Below are 12,374 nucleotides of genomic sequence, written 5' to 3' on the forward strand. Positions count from 1 at the left end.
TTTGACACATTCTTCCTGGCCTCTTTACAGCACCTGAGGAAGAATGATGGGGACAGAACAATAACTAATAGATCAATCTGTTCCCACACAGTATCATATCATCAGTAGCCTATCTGCAGTTTTCACTGGGCGATGTGCTGCTGAGAACAATGATTTTTGTTCATAAGCAATCCAATCACTCGATGAATAGGCAGCATTTTGCTTCTTTAGTATAATACACCCCATAGTCCTCCATATAGTATGATGCACACCCCATAGTCCTCCATATAGTATAATGTGCCCCATAGTCCTCCATATAATATAATGTGCCCCATAGTCCTCTATATAGTATAATGTGCCCAATAGTCCTCCATATAGTATAATGTGCGGCATAGTCCTCCGTATAGTATGATGTGCCTCATAGTCCTCCATATAGTATAATACACTCCCTATAGTCCTCAATATAGTATAATACACTCCATAGTCCTCCATACAGTATAATACACACAGTTCAAGGGCGGAAGCTAGATTATTACATGAGATTGAAGGTCTCTCCTATGAGGAGCAGTTGGGCTTGTTTATAATTATATGTATGATTTATTCCTACCAAAGACCTTACAAAGGACCTGGGGGCATACATATAGAGGAAAGGCGATTCTGGTAGCTAAATAGAAAAATATTCTTTACAGTTAGAGCAGTCAGACTTTCCAAAGCAAGAGGTAGTAGTGGCAAATGCTATAACAGCATTTAAAAAGGGCTAGATGCTTTTCTCTCAACAAATGGCATTGTGAGCTATAAATTACAATAGAGAACGTATAAATTGCAATAGACAATGTATAATTGTTGTTGAACCTGATAAACCTATGTCACTTTTTTACCTGTATGAAGCTCTGGAGAGGCACAGAAGCACACGCAAAATAGGACAATACTGTCTGGTAAGGGATATACAGTATATAATCAATGGTATCACTCACCTAAAAGCGTTGTGATGGTTTGAATAGTTGCTGCTGCCCCGTGGCTGAAGTAAAAGGTTTTTCCAAAGGTACAAATGGAAGCTGAATCATTTAGGCGGGCTCTAATGTTTCAGCCTCCTATCAGAACTTCACAGATGTCTTCTACATGCTTGGGGTAAAAGAAAACAGCAGGGAAGTCGTGACTGAGCCTGAGCGTATCTTTTCTTCTGCCTCTTCGTTTTTACAACTGCAGGTCATCCTCTGGCCCTCAATCAATCTTATTCTACAGTCAAAACAGTCCAAGCATTTACTTCTGATCCAATCACGTAGTATGAACTCAACTGTATACTGGACTGTAAAATGGTTCGTGATCCTGAGGAGTGATGTTGCGGGCCCAAAAAGGACATGGATGCTCCTATCCTGCTAAAGGGATGTCAAGGGAAGGTTCCTTTTTCTGCTGTGCTACACTCATCTGGAAGGGGCCCTAAGAGTGTGAGTACTATTACACACCTGTTCTGGGAATTCTGGTTCACGATTCCATCCTCTACGTCCACTCACCTCTGTTTTGCTCCACATCGGGTTTTGCAAGTTGCCTGGCATGGATCAATGACATCACCTCCTTAGACCTATTTAAGGGGTTTGTGTACTCACCTGGACCTGGACTTAGCGGACCCACCTCACGTGGTGAGGCTTAACAGTCGCTATATAAAAGTGAGTAAAATTAAAAGCAAAAGCAAAAACTGATTAGTTTTTGACCTGGATGAAATTGCTCTTTAAACTGCAAAGCAATATTCCTGACAAGATCTTTATAGCAGCAAAGTGATATAGGGTCAAAGCCCAAAATTCTCTCTCCTTCAAATGTCAAACAGCATAGAGAATACATTTTAAAATATAACCTTTAATTATATCTATTAAAACTACCTTATAGAAAATAGTGACCAAGTGCAAATAACATATAAAATCTCACTTATCCACTATATGATAATGTGTGCAAACTGTAAAGCGCTGCGGAATATGTTAGCGCTATATAAAAATAAGGATTATTATTATTATGTCCAACCGGACCAAGCAATATAGGTGTACCAATGTCTCTTATAATAGACACCCTATATCGTACAATAGTGACCAATTCCAATTCCGATCAACATTTAGATTGGATACCAAATCACATATATTTATGGACCGTGAGGCTAGATCCAAGGATCCTGATACATATGCGATACTTGATCCATAAAGCACCTATCACGGTCTCCACGTGGACTTGCTTGCTTAGGTGCATGTATCAATTTCCACAGTGTTTTTCAAAACAAAATAATTAGGAAAGATCTCACCCGTCAGCAGTTCAGGTACCGACCATTACTTCCTCATTTTCTTGACAGCTGGTCTCCATACACAGGAGTGGGGTACTTTCAACCTATTATGCCCTGTAAAGGCTAGTACGGCCCTGTCCCCATAAACTCCTGCCCTTACAAGGGCAGTCCACAGCTGACCCTTACAACATCAGCCCTACTTGTCCCTGTGTGTACCGACGCGTTTCATCAATGTTTAGAATCATTAGGGGAAATTCACACTCTGTTAGGGTACATAGCTACTTTCAGAAAAAACGGGGGTTCTCTCTCTTTGACTCTTGGGCTCTCAATGGTCATGCCACCACGCCCGCATCAGTTACCTATATAGGTTAACTCCCATTTGGCAAAAAAAATTATGAAGCAGTTCTCCAATCACAATGACTCACCCATTAGGATTCCGCCGCTACTGCATGCCTTCTGTCATGTTGCATGTGTATCCAAAGATGGCCGCTTAGCTTCCGGTTCATACCCCGGAAGCTCAAACAGTAGCGTCCGCAGCTCACCATGGTCACCGCTCGCCGCAAGTTTACGGCCTGTGTATCCAATAGTGACCGTTAAACTTCCGGTATACCATCCGGAAGTCTCTCCTGAGACACATCATGCGTTCCACGGAGAAACTTGCTTACGGCCAATAACAGTGACGTCTTTGTCACGTCATATTCCTCTCTCTTACGGTGATTTAGAAAAGGTGGAATAATTATCTAATTCATTTCATTTACATATAAACCCATAACATGATATACATAGGGAAATAACAAAGATAGAGTTACCCACCTTGGAATTCCCACATATGTAGCAATTTCATGGGACATTACCTATTTCCACCAAATAGATAACAATATTTTTATGTATATATTGGAACCACCAGTAACCGTGGATCTCGGCACTAAATAGGAAAATATGATGCTTTTTCGCCCATTAACCTAGGCACTAACATGTATTTTCCTCCATCACTATTAATTTTTCTGGCCAAATGGGAGTTAACCTATATAGGTAACTGATGCGGGTGTGGTGGCATGACCATTGAGAGCCCGAGAGTCAAAGAGAGAGAACCCCTGTTTTTTCTGAAAGTAGCTATGTACCCTAACAGAGTGTGAATTTCCCCTGATGATTCTAAACATTGATGAAACGCGTCGGTACACACAGGGACAAGTAGAGCTGATGTTGTAAGGGTCAGCTGTGGACTGCCCTTGTAAGGGTGGGAGTTTATGGGGACAGGGCCGTACTAGCCTTTACAGGGCGTAATAGGTTGAGAGCACCCCACTCCTGTGCACGGAGACCAGCTGTCTGGAAAATGAGGAAGTAATGGTCGGTACCTGAACTGCTGACGGGTGAGATCTTTCCTAATTATTTTGTTTTGAAAAACACTGTGGAAATTGATACATGCACTTAAGCAAGCAAGTCCACGTGGAGACCGTGATAGGTGCTTTATGGATCAAGTATCGCATATGTATCAGGATCCTTTGATCTAGCCTCACGGTCCATAAATATATGTGATTTGGTATCCAATCTAAATGTTGATCGGAATTGGAATTGGTCACTATTGTACGATATAGGGTGTCTATTATAAGAGACATTGGTACACCTATATGTTATTTGCACTTGGTCACTATTTTCTATAGGGTAGTTTTAATAGATATAATTAAAGGTTATATTTTAAAATGTATTCTCTATGCTGTTTGACAAGATCTTTACAGCACCATAGAAAATAAAATCAATGTGGTTCTACCTTCTACGTCAACTGAAGCCTTGAGAACAGAGAACATGGACAACATTATTAGCTCACATCAAATTAAATTCCTTAAAGGTCTAAAAAAAACAATCAGGTCAATATGATGTATATGGAAATAATGTAAATGTCAACTGGTTTTAAAAGTATTGGCCACTTTAGGTGTCAGGCAAATGCCTATATTGTACCTATCTTAATACATATTCCAGATTGAACAGAATATATAATGCACTGCTACTGAACCAAACGTGTAGCACCATAGCCATCTATGGCACTGAAAGTTCAATTCAACAGAACGGAGGTAAATTTGGGCGTTATAAACAAAATATCAACTTAAAATGGGTAGAATTTGCTGGTCAATATGAGATGTTTGACAGAACCTGTCCAATTTAAATACAATTTCCTATTCCTCCCTTCCTGATTGTTTGCCTTGAGATCATGAACAATGCAACTTGAGTGTCCATGATGGCAACACTTTTAAACAATGCTGCAGAATATGCAGGTGATATAACCATATCAGATTATAGATGGAAAGCACTTGCCATACTGCATATCTATGTGGATACCAGAGGCGAACACTATTTGAATTGGGTCAATGCAGACCCCATGGTGCTGTCATTCAATTCTAGCAGAGGTCTGTGTTTACGACCTTTTATGCAGACATGAAAGAGAACAACTGTCAGAAGCAGAGTTAGTGATCTGCAAACTAAATCTACCTCTGACAGCATTTTTCTTTGCTGTAGTTATCTGATTTGGAATTATGCACACACTTTTGCTAGAAATATCACCAAATGACTAGGCTTAAAGGCAATTCCTACAGAGCTGCCATCCAAGTATGAAGTGTTGCCTGTGTAACGCAGGGCAATGCCAGGTCACAAAAGGGGAAGTGATGATCGGGTAGAATGAAGAATAATTAGTTTAAGAAAGTTCTGAACATTTAAAAGTTACAAAGTGAGAAGTAAATGATTATTAAAATCAACCATTAATTACACTGTTTAACACAGGGTTTGTAAAAGAGGCATGATTAATAGGGATGAGCGAGCGTGCTCGGGTGCTAATAGAGTCTTTTCGGCGTGCTCAAATACTATGTTTTAGTCGCCGCGGCTGCATGTCTCGCAGCTGTTCAAAAGCGGCAACACATGCAGTGATTGTCCATATGTTAGGTAATCCCTGTATGTTTTGGAGCTGTCGAACAGCCGCGAGACATGCAGCCACGGGGACTCGAACATAATATTCAAACGTGTCGAAGACACTCTATTAGCACTCGAGCACATTCGCTAATCACTAATGATTAACTAATCTTACGTCATTTTCTTATGCTGGACAGGAAAATGACATTGAAAATACAAGATTAATTCCTGTTTGGAAATTACAATGGGATAAAAAAAAGCCGCTGAGTTTGATTATATTTTCTTTTATTATTTGAAATAAAATGTTTTCTTGCTTGTCTCTTGTATTCTATTTCTAGAGTATATTTGCTGATCATTCAGCAGTAATCTGCCAACATTGCAGGGCTCGATTTACCAATTATACACTTCTCAAAGACTGGGATATCCTGTTAAAAAACACTCCCCATTTTAGTCAAAAATTAATGTTGCTGAATTCTAAATGTGAATAAAGGACATGCAGTTTCAGAGACATTCTGCAGCACCGCAAAAAGTTTATACACAAGCTGATGGAAATTTTACGCTCTGACAATTCATAAGTAACATATAGTGGGTGCAGAAAGTATTCAGACCCCTTTAAATTTTTCACTATTTGCTTCATTGCAGCCATTTGGTAAATTCAAAAAAGTTCATTTTTTTCTCATTAATGTACACTCTGCACCCCATCTTGACTGTAAAAAACAAAACAAAAATTTAGAAATGTTTGCAAATTTATTGAAAAAGAAAAATGGAAATATCACATGGTCATAAGTATTCAGACCCTTTGTTCAGTATTGAGTGGAAGCACCCTTTTGAGCTAGTACAGCCATGATTCTTCTTGGGAATGATGCAGCATTCCTTCAGCACATGCCTGCTCTCAGCACGTGACTTGGGCTTGTGCCTGCAAGGGTAAATCTATCTCCCCTCTCTCAGTCCAGCATTCAACCTCTGTCCTATGCTGTAATGGGAGCATAAATCACTCACCGACCCAGGCCACACACCCGCTCATACAGGCTGCCAACACTCACCGAATACACGGGTGATGAGTCCTTCAGCATGTTCACATATGCCCTTACAGTGTTTGCTCCACTAATCCTCACTCTCCTTCACTATCCATAAACCCCAGCACCCTCTAACCAAATAATCATCTCTCCTTCCCTCTTTCCTCCCCACCTGTCCTCCTCTGCTGACCTGCTCCTCAACCTCAAATCTGCCCTAATAAAACATAAAACAAGCCGCCCACTCTCCTCCCACCTGCTCTCCCTTTCTCTGCTTCTCCTTACTGCTGGCGACATATCTCCCAACCCTGGACCTCCACAGCTCATACCTCCCATTACTAGCCTCTCCTACCGCTCCCTATCTAATATGAACTACCGCACTCTTTCCAACAAAAAACCCGTGCCCCTGATGCCCACCCCCCGCTCCTTCTCTCTGGAGCACTCTGGAATGCCCACTCAATATGCAATAAGCTTCATGTGATTCATGACCTTTTTCTCTCTCACAAGCTTGCCTTCCTCGGCCTCACAGAAACATGGCTACCACCCTCTGACACCGCCTCCCCTGCTGCGCTGTGTTACGGCAGCCTACACTTCACCCACATCCCTCGCCCCGGCAACAGACATGGTGGAGGAGTGAGCCTTCTCCTTTCTTCAAACTGCAACTTTAACCCAATCCCACCTCTACCCTCCCTTATCCTCTCCTCTTTTGAAGTCCACTCTGTCTGCATCTACTCCGGGCCCGGCCACTGCCTTTATTGACCAATTCTCCACCTGGCTTCTTCACTTTCTCTCTGTTGACATTCCCACCACCATCATGGGGGACTTCAACATCCCCACTAATACCCTTCAGTCAACGGCCTCCAAACTTCTGTCCCTTACTTCATCTTTTGGACTTACTCAGTGGTCCTCCGCAGCCACCCACACAGAGAGACATACACTAGACCTGGTCTTCACCCGTCTCTGTTCTCTGACTTCACCACCTCCCCTCTCCCTCTACCTGACCACCATCTGCTCCCCTTCTCATCCCTGTCCTCCTCACCAGTCACCCATGTCCAGCAACATGCGTACCCCCGCAGAAACCTTGCACATCTAGACACCCACAAACTCTCTGACTCTATCCTACCACTGGCATCCATATCCTCACTCCACGACACAGACACTGCCACTGCTTTCTACAATGCCACTCTCACATCAGCTATTGACACGGTTGCCACTCTCGTTCATGGCAGAGTGCGACGTATCAATAGATAACCCTGGCACAATAACACCACTAAAAAGCTCCAGCAAGTGTCCAGGGTTGCAGAGCGGCATTGGAAGAAGTTGGAGCGCCCCCAGACGCAGGGCCGCGGGGTACTCGGTACCGGACCTCTCAGTCTCGGTCCTAGGGTTGTCACGGTGGCTAGACCCGGTCCGTGACCCTGCTAAGGGGCGTCCAATGAAAGGTGTGATGAGGGTGCGTGGTGCAGGTCGCGATGAATAACAAGGACACAGGGTTGCAGTCTCTTTACCTCTTTACTGAAGGCTTCGGGATCCGCAATCCAGAGTACTGCTAACAGGGCTGGCCGAGGCCGGCCGGTCCGAAGGCACATCCAGAGTTTCCTTTGCAGGTGGAAATCAGTGCCTACCTTCTGGCGCCTGTGTGTTGTAGTACCTCCCTGCTGAGCACCACGGGATAGTCCTCACAACTGTTGTGTCTGTTTCTGATGTTCTTTCTCACAACTCATATCTGTTCTGATGTTCTTTCTCCGTCCCCCAGATGATATGGCTAGGATGCACCCGTATGACGGGTAGGCCTGGAGTTCTTCCGGGACCCTAGCGTCGCCCCTCTCCCACAATTGCCCCCTATGTCTGCTTAGGTGATTTAGGTGAGACAGCCAACCTATAATCAACTGTCCTGCCGCTGTTTGAAGTACTGCTTGGAGCCCAATACTTCCTCGGCATTCCGGCCACCGGCTACGTGCCTCAGTAGGATGTTGCCACGATCTTAAGGCACGGCTCCTACTGGCTTTATCTCCTTTTTGCTGGGATCTCGTTTCTCATTTCTCCACAATAAACCTCGCTTCATTTCCTTTCTTAGGATGCCACCGCAACGGGTGCAGGCACGGCTCCGTAACGTTCTGTTCTGTTCGCTAAGTCACTGTCAGGATCCCACCCCTCACAGAGACCCCCCTGAATCTTCCCCTGCAACACCCTCTGCCACAGTATGTTGCCTGGTTCCAAACCAGTCAGCTTCTGGCTAACTTCCTATCCAGCCCCCAGTTTTACCAGATTGTGAGGAGTGGCCTAATACATAGATGTACTGTTATGGACCTGGTGGTTAGGTGCACCAGGAATGACCTGATAGTTAAGCACAGAATCGGGACGAGCTCTGGGGAAATGGGAACTCTGCTGACCGCAAACCCTACTCCTATCAACACAACTAGAAATAGCCGTGGAGCGTGCCTGACTCTGCCTAGATGCCTCTTCACAGCCTAAGAGCTAACTACCCCTAAAGAAAGGAAACAAAGCCTCACTTGCCTCAGAGAAATTTCCCCAAAGGTAAAAGCAGCCCCCCACAAGTATTGACTGTGAGTTAAGAGGAAATCACAAACACAGGATGAAATAGGCTTTAGCAAAGAGAGGCCAGTCTAACTAAACAGATTGAGGATAGAAAAGGGATCTTTGCGGTCAACACAACAAACTACAAAAACCACGCAGAGTGTGCAAAAAATACCCCTGCACCGACTCACGGTGCGGTGGTGCCACTCTGCACCCCCAGAGCTTCCAGCTAGCCAGGCAGTTTCATGATAGCAAGCTGGACTAGAACTTAGCAAGAAAAGCCATAAGTAACAAATGAACAAGCCGGAACTTAGCTTTTGCAGGAGTAGACAGATCCTCAGAAAGATCCAGGAGAGATCTTACATAATTATTAAGGCTGAAGGAAGACTGTAAGTCCATCTAGTTCAACCCATAGCCTAACCTAACATGCCCTAACATGTTGATCCAGAGGAAGGCAAAAAAAACCCATGTGGCAAAGAGTAACTCCACCATGGGGAAAAAAATTCCTTCCCGACTCCACATACGGCAATCAGACTAGTTCCCTGGATCAACGCCTTATCAAGGAATCTAGTGTATATACCCTGTAACATTATACTTTTCCAGAAAGGTATCCAGTCCCCTCTTAAATTTAATTAATGAATCACTCATTACAACATCATATGGCAGAGAGTTCCATAGTCTCACTGCTCTTACAGTAAAGAATCCGCGTCTGTTATTATGCTTAAACCTTCTTTCCTCCAGACGTAGAGGATGCCCCCTTGTCCCTGTCTCAGGTCTATGATTAAAAAGATCATCAGAAAGGTCTTTGTACTGTCCCCTCATATATTTATACATTAAAATAAGATCACCCCTTAGTCTTCGTTTTTCCAAACTAAATAGCCCCAAGTGTAATAACCTATCTTGGTATTGCAGACCCCCCAGTCCTCTAATAACCTTGGTCGCTCTTCTCTGCACCCGCTCCAGTTCAGCTATGTCTTTCTTATACACCGGAGACCAGAACTGTTCACAGTATTCTAAGTGTGGTCGCACTAGTGACTTGTATAGAGGTAAAATTATGTTCTCCTCATGAGCATCTATGCCTCTTTTAATACATCCCATTATTTTATTTGCCTTTGTAGCAGCTGCCTGACACTGGCCACTGAATATGAGTTTGTCATCCACCCATATACCCAGGTCTTTTTCATTGACGGTTTTGCCCAGAGTTTTAGAATTAAGCACATAGTTATACATCTTATTACTTCTACCCAAGTGCATGACCTTACATTTATCCCCATTAAAGCTCATTTGCCATTTATCAGCCCAAGCTTCTAGTTTACATAAATCCTCCTGTAATATAAAATTGTCCTCCCCTGTATTGATTACCCTGCAGAGTTTAGTGTCATCTGCAAATATTGAAATTCTACTCTGAATGCCCCCTACAAGGTCATTAATAAATATGTTAAAAAGAAGAGGGCCCAATACTGACCCCTGTGGTACCCCACTGCAAACCGCAACCCAGTCTGAGTGTGCTCCATTAATAACCACCCTTTGTTTCCTATCCCTGAGCCAGCTCTCAACCCACTTACACATATTTTCCCCTATCCCCATTACTCTCATTTTATGTAACAACCTTTTATGTGGCACCGTATCAAAAGCTTTGGAAAAGTCCATATACACTACGTCCACTGGGTTCCCTTGGTCCAGTCCGGAACTTACCTCTTCATAGAAGCTGATCAAATTAGTCTGACATGAACGGTCCCTAGTAAACCCGTGCTGATACTGGGTCATAAGGTTATTCCTCTTCAGATACTCCAGTATAGTATCCCTTAGAATGCCCTCCAGGATTTTACCCACAGTAGAGGTTAAGCTTACTGGCCTATAATTACCGAGTTCAGTTTTTGCCCCTTTTTTGAATATTGGCACCACATTTGCTATACGCCAGTCCTGTGGTACAGACCCTGCTATTATGGAGTCTTTAAAGATTAAAAATAATGGTCTATCAATGACTGTACTTAGTTCCTGCAGTACTCGGGGGTGTATCCCATCCGGGCCCGGAGATTTGTCAATTTTAGTTATTTTTAGACGCCGCTGTACTTCCTGCTGGGTTAAGCAGGTGACATTTAATGGGGAATTTTTATCACTAGTCATTTTGTCTGCCATGGGATTTTCTTTTGTAAATACTGATGAAAAAAAGTCATTTAGCATATTGGCTTTTTCCTCATCCTCATCCACCATTTCCCCCAGATTATTTTTAAGGGGGCCAACACTGTCATTTTTTAGTTTCTTACTATTTATATAGTTAAAGAATATTTTGGGATTATTTTTACTCTCTCTGGCAATGAGTCTCTCTGTCTCAATCTTTGCTGCCTTGATTTGCTTTTTACAGAATTTATTTAATTTTCTGTATTTATTTAATGCCTCCTCACTACCTACTTCCTTTAATTCTCTAAATGCTTTCTTTTTGTCCCTTATTGCGCCCCTTACAGCTCTATTTAGCCATATTGGTTTCCTCCTATTTCTAGTATGTTTATTCCCATACGGTATATACTGTGCACAGGTCCTATCCAGGATGCTAATAAACGTCTCCCATTTTCTTTGTGTATTTTTGTGTCTCAGGATATCGTCCCAGTTAATTGCACCAAGATCCTCTCTCATCCGTTGGAAATTTGCCCTCCTGAAGTTTAGTGTCCTTGTCACCCCCCTACTACCCATCTTATTAAAGGTTACATGAAAACGTATTATTTTGTGATCACTATTCCCCAAGTGACCCCCAACCCTTATATTTGATATGCGGTCTGGCCTGTTGGTTAATATTAGGTCTAGCAGTGCCCCCCTCCTTGTTGGGTCCTGAACCAGTTGTGAAAGGTAATTGTCTCTCATAGTTGTCAAAAACCGATTACCTTTGCTGGAACTGCAGGTTTCTGTTCCCCAATCTATTTCAGGGTAGTTGAAGTCCCCCATAATAATGACTTCTCCTTGAGTCGCAGCTTCATCTATTTGCTTTACGAGGATATTCTCCATTGCTTCCATTATTTTTGGAGATTTATAACAAATCCCTATCAGTAATTTATTATTTTTTCCCCCTCCCCTTATCTCCACCCACAGGGACTCTACATTTTCATTAGATTCACCTATATTATCACGCAGGATGGGTTTTAAGGAAGATTTTACATATAGACACACCCCTCCCCCTCGCTTATCTGTACGGTCATTTCTGAACAGGCTATAGCCCTGCAAGTTAACAGCCCAGTCATGGCTCTCATCCAGCCACGTCTCAGATATCCCCACCATGTCATAATTATGCTCCAACAACATTAGTTCTAATTCATCCATTTTGTTGGCGAGGCTTCTGGCATTAGTATACATGCACTTGATGTTACTCTCTGTACCTCTATTCTTTCTTAAATTACTAACTGTTCTAACCCCACCCCCCATGCCACCGCCACCCCCTACTTCCTTATTTGTGCCCAGGTCTCTATCTGCACTATCTTCCCCTCCTATAAAATGAATACCCTCCCCCCCAATCCCTAGTTTAAACACTCCTCCAACCTTCTAACCATTTTCTCCCCCAGGTCAGCTGCCCCTTCCCCATTGAGGTGCAGCCCGTCCCTAGCGTAGAGCCTGTAGCCAACTGAGAAGTCGGCCCAGTTCTGCAGGAACCCAAACCCCTCCTTCCTACACCAATTCTTGAGCCACTTATTAAC

Source organism: Ranitomeya variabilis, chromosome 5 (genome assembly GCF_051348905.1).
Source record: "Ranitomeya variabilis isolate aRanVar5 chromosome 5, aRanVar5.hap1, whole genome shotgun sequence".
NCBI lineage: Eukaryota > Metazoa > Chordata > Amphibia > Anura > Dendrobatidae > Ranitomeya > Ranitomeya variabilis.